This window comes from Mytilus edulis, chromosome 3 (genome assembly GCF_963676685.1).
Source record: "Mytilus edulis chromosome 3, xbMytEdul2.2, whole genome shotgun sequence".
Classification (NCBI taxonomy): Eukaryota; Metazoa; Mollusca; class Bivalvia; order Mytilida; family Mytilidae; genus Mytilus; species Mytilus edulis.
The window spans coordinates 97,072,635-97,079,735 of NC_092346.1; positions in this window are offsets into that span (position 1 = coordinate 97,072,635).

A 7,101-nucleotide genomic window follows, 5' to 3' on the forward strand; every position below is an offset into this window, starting at 1 on the left:
TTCATAAACCATCCTAAATTTTTAACAAATTTTGGTAGAAGATTCTTACAGAACTAGTCAAAAGATAGTATCTAGAGGAAAATTATAAATATTTTTTTCCTATTTTTGTTGGGCCTGCGACTCACAGCAAAAGTAGGCGAGACACTGGGTTCTGCAAAACCCACAAATTTTGATAGCCGAATACTCATTGATTATCTAATTAGTATTACCATAACTTTTGATCAGTTGACCATATTACAACATTGTTTTAACAGTTAGTAAATAGGTGTAAAAATTCATTCTAAAATCAGTAATTACTTGTAATTACTGGGCAGTTTTAGGAATTACTTGTATTTACTAAGTGCATCGGGAATTACATGTAATTCCTAAATTTTAGTAATTACATGTAATTCCTAATTTCACCTATTTACTGTAACATATATATGTAAATATAGTATTCCTCTTGTTACACGTATGTATTGTGTCTGAGTGATCAAATAAAAGTTGTAAAGTTGTCAGAAAAGTTGGAAAACATACAGTTTGATTGGTCTATTGAATTAGATCGGCTTTACATACTCTTTTTACATTAGAAACCTTCGGTACAATTTTTGGTCCTTCGGAGACTGGTTACATCGTTGACCCATCACAGTTACAAGTTTTTTTTGCTGACAGAATAAGCAATCAACTAAACAGAAAGCTAAATCTACATTAGATACAAAAGAGTACGAAGTAGTCGAACTTCCTTTTTTAACAGTCGAATCGACGGTCCAATGAGCAAAATCTTCCTATCTCATACAAACGATGAAAATTCAAGACAAATCATCTAGTTAACTACACTGAGTAAGGTACATTATTTCATTAACTTGATCCTTTCATATTGTTACTTTGATTGTATTTAACTTAACAACTAGAGATAATTGCTTTGAATACCTCCATTTCATTCGGAGATGGCCGGAAAATTCTTTTTATGATGTCATGATAATTATTTTTATTTCTTCCTGTGTTCAATATGCAAACGATATGTTTATTTTAATATTAATATAACTTTGTTCATGATATTCACCATCGATTATGTACAATATTACAAAAAATACCAGTAAAAATGTGAAAAACTAATTTTGAATGTAGGGCCATCTTGCTGAGCTGAATTTCCACAGTTAGGTATATCTATTTCTTTTGTCTCCTTTTTCAATGTGAGTTATTAAAGGGGAATTATGGCAAGCCGTTCTCGTCAAAACTATGTTTAAACCATTTTTCGAAAAATTTACACACTGAGAATTACAACAAAGCACACTGAGATTTAAAAACTTCAAAACTCACACTGAGAATTGAAAATTACACACTGAGAATTGAAAATTACACACTGAGAATTAAAAATTACACACTGAGATTTCATAAAGACGCACTGAGATTACAAAAATGAAAAACGCACACTGAGAATTGAAAATTACACACTGAGATTTCAAAAAGACACACTAAGAAGAAATAAACTGAAAACACACACTGAGAATTTGAAATTACACACTGAGAATTTAAAATTACACACTGAGATTTGTGCGCACTTTTTATGCGCACATATCTAATTAGCATACTTAATCTGAATCTATTACAAGCTTAAAACAACAAGGGGACATAACTCGTTAGTCCTTCGATTTGGTTCCAAATTATTAATAAAAAACCTTTAAAAATACAAGAACAAGAAAAATACCCATGCACTTACTCTTATTACAAAATATAACCAAATGGTGAAAAACTTTATTAAAATTATAAGTAAAACATTGGAACAATTTGCAAAAGAATGCAGTGAAATTTTTACTCAAGTGTCTATTATAGCATATAAACGTAACAAAAATATAAAAGATTAACTAGCGAAATCAGAGAAACAGTTGGACACATGTTTAATTACTGGTAGTAATGATCTGAATTATAGGCAACAAACTTATGAATATGAGCGATGTTAAGTCTTGAAATTTATTACGAATGTTGGTTGAAGGAATCGCATTTCATTATAATGACAAGAGTCCTTGAGATCAAGATATTAATCTGTTGAATTATTCATCTCATGAATATTCATTAGTAATTTGCATATTAATCTCAGTGTGTATTTTTGAAATCTCAGTGTGTAATTAACAATTCTCAGTGTGTGTTTTTCAATTTATTTCATCTCAGTGTGTCTTTTTAAAATCTCAGTGTGTAATTTTGAATTCTCAGTGTGTGTTTTTTATTTTTTTAAATCTCAGTGTGTAATTTCGATTTCTCAGTGTGTTATTTAAGTTTTTTAAATCTCAGTGTGTATTTTTTTCAAAAAGAGGGTTTAAACATAGTTTTGACGAGAACGGCTTGCCATAGGGAATTACATATAGCTACGAAGTCGAGGTTGGACCTCAAAAGAAGATGGGTGTGCTAGTTTTCACAATGTGGCTCATTCATCCAAAAGAAAAGAATATCGACATTTAAAGCGAAACAAGCTAGGAAGTCAACAGGAATATCATGTTATTACTGATCCGGCCAACAAAAAAACACTCTTATACTGGAGGGTTTGGATGGGGTTAAATGATTAGAGAATAATGCCCTTAAAAAATGAAGATTAGAGAATAATGGGCAAAAAAAAAAGGAAGATTAGAGAAATGCGTGGTCTAAAAATATAATGAATATTGAATGATTAATAAAAGAAAACGCTAAAAATTAACTGTTAACAGAATTTTCCCTTCTTAAAATTTAAAGAAAATTATCAAAATTATCATTGTAAAAATATGATAAAAGTGAAAACAAACTTGGTAAACATTTTTTGGTTTCGTGATAACAGACTATAGGATTCAGTCAATGTGAAATGGTTTCCGATACTCCTACTCGGACTTTTAATTCAGTGGCAGATCCAGAGGGGGGGGGGGGGGGGTGGCGTACTCGGATTTAAAAAAAATATTCTTGACTTATAAAGATATTTTTCGCTGGAATTTAGCTGATTATCAAAGTCATGTGATTCGATATAGTGGAGTTGACTTGCAGTGCGTCGAATAAAACGTCTCTCAGTCATTTTGAAATTCAAATTACAGGAACACATTGCGTAGGCTGAGGATAACAATCATGACACAGGATTTAGCAAGAACATATTGACTTCTATTTCACTATTCCACCAAACAGGAAGTAATGCTCTATAGACTATTACACTCTCATGAAAAAAAAGTTCCACAGCAATAGTATCTAACTACTGAAACATGTTTGACCCCAAACGCCCCAGCCTATTTTAAAATAATATAGCGGAATAATGATCCCCAGTTAGTATAAGCTCTATATATATTTACAGTCGTAAGTACGAACCATTTGATTTGAGGAGACAGTCTTGGATATTTGAGAGAGAAAAAATTAACTCTGATTTTTTACTTAAACAAAAATTCTAGACGCAAAACAAAAAACTTGTCCCCTTTTTAGCTATTAGAAACGAAAATTCCCAACAGAATTATTAAGCATTAAATGAACATGATGAATAAAAGTGGGCATATTTTTTGTGGCAGGGGTTTTCATGTCTGACCGGAATGTCTGTTTCGCCGAACTGATATATATGGAATACTTTTTTCAAGACCAGACTGCAACCTGCCTGCTGGGTGTGGCCTTTATGTCTTCATTTGTCGGCCTGCATTCATAAATTCGTTGTCATTTCAGACTCATTCTTAGCCTTTGATTGATTTGGAACCCTTTACTTCCCTTAATGTTGTTGGGTGAAACATATCAACCAAACATTTGGATAAAAATTACTTGTTTGTCTTTTTTAACTCGTGTCGGTCGTATTTCAAATTCAATCGAATAGCCCAGCGTATATCTTGTTAACAACAAGAACTCTGTGAGGTTATTCTAACTTAACTTGGTGCAGGAAAATTGGTTCGTTAATGATATTACAACAAACGTGCGAGAATTTCCCATGCCTATGTTTTACTGACAAATCACACATTAAATGTATCAGTACATACAGCCCGTAACAGAGAAGTGATCTTTACCGTCAAAATTAGCTACGTTATCGACAAACTTAATTGAGTAAAGACCGAACTATTGGTTCTTTAACGTTAAAAAGATTGAGAATGCTGACAAACTTTCATGTGTCGATAATCAAGTTTAATACCGATAATATTGAAAACAATTCTAATAATATGAAACAAAATATGTCCATGCACCATTTCGTTTGGGCGAAAATTAGTCATTTCTTCAAAGTCAGAACAGAAAAAAAAGATTTATGGAAGGACTTCATGATAGTATTATTTTCTTCACAATTTTACCCAAAACTAAAAGAAATATACTGGTAATCAATTAAAAAGGTGTTTGATAGGAATGAAGTCCTTTATTTTTTCGGACTACAATGTGTACCGTATGTGTGATGGATTTGAATTCAATCAATAACTTTGAAATGTTTTCTCATATGTATACACAAAAGGGAGGACTGGTATTTGTACTTCTGTTAGAATATGTCTTCGTCCGTTTCACATGCCAAACTACCAGGCCCCTTCCTCCATGAAAATTAAATGGTCCGTGGCAAAAATAAAAAAATCCCACATGTTCAACTTCAAAATTTGATTCTATTCTTAACTGTCGGATAATATACTAGGATACCATAGAAAATGTCCTCAGTATGGGACGATTCTGTACTCATACTTCACGCGTAGTTGGGTACAAGTCTCCTCGTAGTGAACGCACACGACTACGCGTGCAGTAAAAAGTGTACTCTTACGTCGGATACCGGACAGTTTCTCTGTTATATCTGTACTTTATCAAATACATGTACATGTTAATATTTACTTAATATTAAATAGGTAAAAATTATTGCTGAAAGCCTGTTCAGGGTTTCTTTCTTGTGTATGATTATATAATTTTTCACATACCTGAACTCATTGACGATAATTAATGTAAGGTGCTCTATTAGAAAAAAAGGGATTTCTAGTCCAGGTTTAAAAAAGAAATTTCGCCTTTTCTTGAGCCTGTTTTGTACATTCAGTTTAACAGATATGATCCAATGGAAATTTTCACATGGAACTTCGGTAAATAGGAAAATGAAAAGGTATGGGGTAATTTACATAGAGACCACACTCCATCCATGAGAAAAACAGAGGAATTTAAAAATCTAGAGGTCTCCACAAGGCTTTCAAGAAGGGTGGAATCTCACTCCTTCTGAAAAGCTCTAAATCGCCCCAACGAGTACATAAGTTTGGTCATCAAGAGATTCTGGTTTCTCTTTTTGTGTGTCATAAACATTCAATTCGGATTTTAATTTAATTTACCGTACATTCAATCTTAGGACGGTCAGAACATTTTAAGGACGCAACAGATCGAAGTACAATTTTAAGTAGTACATAGATGTGCAATAATTCAACTTCCTGTACATGTTCATGAAGTTCTAAATTTTGAATTTTGATTTCTTTAAAAAAAACACCATTTTTTGACAATAAAAAATCTCAAAATGTCCGTTAAAAATGAAAAAGTTTGACTATGAAAAATCACATATCTAAGAAAAGCAGTCGTTTAATTGATTATAAGAAAGTTTCAGTATATCATGTCAAATTTCTTTAATTTGAGAGTTTTCCTTTAGTTAGAAATGTAGCACCATGTCTGATGGTGAAATAAAAATGAAAGTCTCAGAAAGTGGTGAATTAGTTTCCATAAATGACAGATGAATCGGGCCAAGCTTAGTAACTTACAGTAAACAGACTACTGTAACATCGACGCACTGGTCGAACTGTTTAAAAGATTTGTGTTTATGACCAAAAATTTATATACAACTTCATTTATAAATTAATCTGAATTTCATAGCGCGTCGTCACAATAATGAAAGTTATATAAAAAAAATCTATAACCAGCAGATCTATACTTCCATAAAGAAAGTATTCTTGTACAAAAAAGATTTTATCGAGGTCGCACCAACTGTTTCTACAGCTAAGATCAGTTAGATGTAACATGATCTCGTCGATTCGCACGACGAAGCCATTGTTTATGACAGAACACATATTCAGACAGAACGCACATTCTAGATTATGTATTTTTGTTTCCGTCAGTTCGAAAGTATTTGATTATTTCAACTACTTTGTATTTCATAATATGTGTCATGAACAAAGATATATGTTCGATTGAATAATAAATTCCTCGTAACAAATGATAGAAATTTCGGAACCCGTATTTGATCCTTTATACCGTTAAAATGAAAATGCCAATGACGGAGGTTGATTATAAAAACGTTTTACTGTGTTAAAAAAACTTCGACTTAAACATTGAAAACTTACACGTTGGACATGAAATATTTTGTCGATGAAGAAAATTAAATTATATCACTTCTGAAATAAGTTTGTCGATAACGTAACTTATTCTGACGGTAAAGAAACGCGAATTCGATCACTACTCTGTTACGGGCTGTAGCTCTTGGATCCAACCTATCATTTAATGATAGAAATTAATAGGGAGATACAGCATCTAAAATGTCCAACCCTTACACCTTACCAGCAACTACAAAATATGCATGCCCCACGCCAGGAACCGTTTAAAAAGTGCACCTTTCACTTATTTTATGTTTTTAGTCCTAAAAAGGGGCCAATTTTTTTTTAGCCTCGCTCAATTCGGCGATCTTTACAAACTACAGCCCCTCTTTCAAAAAACCTGAATCCGCCCCTGTTTATAGCTGACTATGCAGTTGGCTTTTGCTCATTGTTGAATGTCGGTAGAACCTCGCCCTTCCCTAGTTTCTCAGCCTCATACAAAAAAGTTTATATTTTCCTGACATTGACCTAATATTGTATATTTATACAGGTATTACGATTATTCACACATTTTGTTTTCTTTCAACATGAAATAAATGAGATCTAGAATAATGGTATTGCACGTGTACGTTATCTGTTATACATATGTAAGACATGTTGATACATCTGAGAGAGCCCGTTCATTGCTAATTGTTGCCTTTTTACACTTGGTAATTTGAATATTCGTTTTAGTATGTTAAAAATGAAATATGAGAATTTGGGTCAAATCGGCGAACATGAATTCGAGTGCCCTTTAGATATTGGTTACGAAATACTTTTGTTTCAGACATCATCGATGAGACATATACAAGTCCAAACTGTCACCGAGGACACATTATTTGGGATACATTTT